Genomic DNA, 3,496 nt, shown 5'->3' on the forward strand with positions numbered 1-3,496 from the left:
TTAGGTAGTGTGGTGTCTTGCTGTGTATTTGCAGAGAATGAGATGGATACCATGCTAGGAAGAGCTATTTACAGTTTACTAGAAAAACGGCACAAGTACAAACGCAGACCTGTTGCTGGTTTCGATATAAGTATGTGGAATGACTGCTGTGGGTAGAGCAGGAGTGCTATACTTCCCTACAGCTACATGCAACACATGGAGCTGGACTCTGGAACGGCTATGTGAACACTACATCCCTCCTTTTGTGTGAAAAGCAAAAACAAGACACACCATGGATTGCTTTTGAGAAGTTGTGCGTGTTTTTTTTCTACAAGCAACACTGACAGTGTTGCACGTCCCCTTTTTAACAAAACAAAGGGTGAAAGCACTATGTGCATGCAAGAGTCCTTCAGACTAAAAAGTTCAACTCACATCATAGTCTTTTAAGTGTGATGGTGGCTGCCTCTGAGTTTGCCCTGGGTACCTGGGAGTGACTCGACTTGAACTGGGATAAGGGTTGCCTGGGTCCTCACATTCAATGTGGGAAGATTCTGATCCTTGCAGTACTTTAAAATGTGAGATGTCTCTGGTGATCTTGTGCTTTCCTCTTTGATCATGGCTCCTTTGACTGTGGTGACTTGATATGGTTGAGGGTGGTATGGCATGGAGAGCTTGTTCAATGGTGGGCTGTTGTCTGTTTTAACGATCTGTAGAATGCCATAGGCAGGAAAGATTTGGAACTGCTTGATATCATCAGTGGTCAGTGCTGCATGCCGTTCTCTTTTCACAGCTGTGTTGGGCAGGCACACGTCTACTCAGATTCTGATCTTGCCAGGTGGGTTTTGGTTTTGGTGCAACAACATTTGATGACACCCGAAGAGTCAATCTAAGCTTTTTGCCCAGATCTTCCAGTTTAGCCAGTTCCTCCTCTACTACCTTGCGCTCATGGAATGGAATTTGCCTGCGAGGTATGGCAGTAGGTTTAATCGTTATCAATGTGTAGCTTGACTTGATGGTTATTTAGCTTACTAATTCTGCAAAACATTGTAGACTATCTAAATGAGCTTGAGAGCAGTTGCAGTTGACAAGGGTGTCAGTGCCAGATGCTACAACATAGAAATTAGTGGTGATGCATGCATTTCGAAATCAAACTTACACTTGAAGTTGAGGTCCTGGCAAGAGTAGATTTTTACATGCTTCTCTCAAGGGAGGTTTGTTGATAAGTGTGTCTAGGTTTTCTTTGCTATGACATTTACTGATGCTCCAGTATCACAAGAACCTCCTTTTTCTGGTCTTGTAGAAATACCATGCATCTGTGTAGCATGTGGACATGATGCTGTAAAAACATATGAGCTGTTTTCTTCTTGTGCTGCGTCTGGTGACACTTGATTTACAGAACAATTTAAATAAAACTGTTTAACGTTCCTCAAGACATCTACTTTCAGTGACAAAATAGAACCAGAAGAGGGCAGTAAATACTAGGTTAAAACTCTGATATGTTTGTGTATTCTGTCCATTCCAAACTGAGTAATAAATAAATTAATTAATTAAAAAAACAGTATGGCCTGTCTGGTCCCTGTGCTACTCTTGAGATAGTGTCCGGGGTTCACGTTGTTTTTAAAGGTTATTTTGGACTGTAATGTATCCAGGATTCCAGTCATTATTCTTCAGCACACGTACAGCTGCTCTTGGCGTTTATCCAACCCCTTGAAGGAAACGACACCATTCTTATGCACAGCTGAGTGTATTTTACCTATATCACGCTTGCAGTGTCAAACTGGGCTGGATTTATAATAGTTTAATGTAGTTTACTAGGCACGGTCTTGTTAAACATGAACTGGCAGCACACCTTAAGTGGACTGTGGACAAGAAATTTTAGCTACAAAATTGTTGAAATGTAGCTGGAAATTGTCACTTGCAAGGGTGTATCTAAACGCACCTTAAAGATGTCCCCACAAAGGTTTTAAAATGTATGTTTTTTTGTATTTCTAGTGCCAGCCATAGAAATATGTAATACAGGCTTGAAAAGTCAGCATCATCTACTGATCTCCAACTTTGGATCAAGTTTCTTTTTGTGTTTGTGGCAATACACAGCTGTGCACTAGAGGGCGGTGGCACTTACTAATACAGTAGAGGCTGATCTAGCCTGCATAACAAATGTCTATGGCAGCCAACAAGAACAGAAGAGCAGCTCCTGAACACGTAGTCAAAGCACCTAAAAATATATCTTTTTGCAATGATAATAATAGTGATTTTAAGTTAGATTTTGCCTTTTTTGTATTCATTGGTGGCTATTAGAGTAGAGTAGGTGTGCTGGCACTATGAGACATAGGCTGCTTATTCTTCTATTTAAAACCCTTTTCACGCTAGCATGCTCTACCCAGGTCAGGACCTGGTGTCATGCGGGTCAGCTACATGATTTCACACTGCTTTTGATAAAGGAGGGTTGACCTGGCTGACAGATGCCAGTGCACAATGCGTGTATCAATGCCCCGTAAGCAGTTTGTTACTGACGCTTCCATCCAAGCTTCTCCAGTTTGAACCGTCGGCCCAAATGTTGATTAGAGCAAATGTTTCGTCATCCCTGCAGCGATCTGACTCATGCTGTGTCTCAATCAACAAAAGTATAGCTGAATAGAATAAACAGAAATATTCCTCGCGGAAGTGAAGCCTTCACGCAGGCGTGGCTGTTTGTTATTTCGTTGGCTCATGAATGGCCAGTGAAGCCTTCACGCAGGCGTGGCTGTTTGTTATTGTGTTGGCTCATGAATGGCCAGTGAAGCCTTCACGCAGGCAGGGCTGTTTGTTATTGTGTTGGCTCATGAATGGCCAGTGAAGCCTTCACGCAGGCGTGGCTGTTTGTTATTGTGTTGGCTCATGAATGGCCAGTGAAGCCTTCACGCAGGCGGGGCTGTTTGTTATTGTGTTGGCTCATGAATGGCCAGTGAAGCCTTCACGCAGGCGTGGCTGTTTGTTATTGTGTTGGCTCATGAATGGCCAGTGAAGCCTTCACGCAGGCATGGCTGTTTGTTATTGTGTCGGCTCACGAACGGCCGTCATGCATTTTGTCTCGCTCAACCCGAGTCATCCTGAGGTGGGTTGCTGGGACCCAGGTAAACCGGGGAACGACCCAGGTGTGGGGTTTCACACTACGCGGGATTGTGACCTGGGTAGCCAGAACCCGGGTAGGAGTGCCAGTTTGAAAGGGGCTTTACAGTGAAGTTAATCAAGGCTCTGCACTGCGGTAGATAATGAGCCATCAGTGTTGGATTGGACTGGTTTGCACGAGGAATTCATAATGCATGTGTTGTGGGGTTAACATCCAACAGGTTGTGGAATATGAATGATTTGTTGCAAATGCATCTTCAGTGTTCAATACACTGGCACTGATCCAAACACTTTTCTACTTGACTAAAGTTTTACCTTAGAATTCTGATTTAGTGTTTTGACGTTGTACAGAAATGTCTAATAACATTGAGGGATTCATCCTATTCAAGTATTTAATTACATACAACCT

The sequence above is a fragment of the Polyodon spathula genome, chromosome 27 (assembly GCF_017654505.1).
Source record: "Polyodon spathula isolate WHYD16114869_AA chromosome 27, ASM1765450v1, whole genome shotgun sequence".
Lineage (NCBI taxonomy): Eukaryota > Metazoa > Chordata > Actinopteri > Acipenseriformes > Polyodontidae > Polyodon > Polyodon spathula.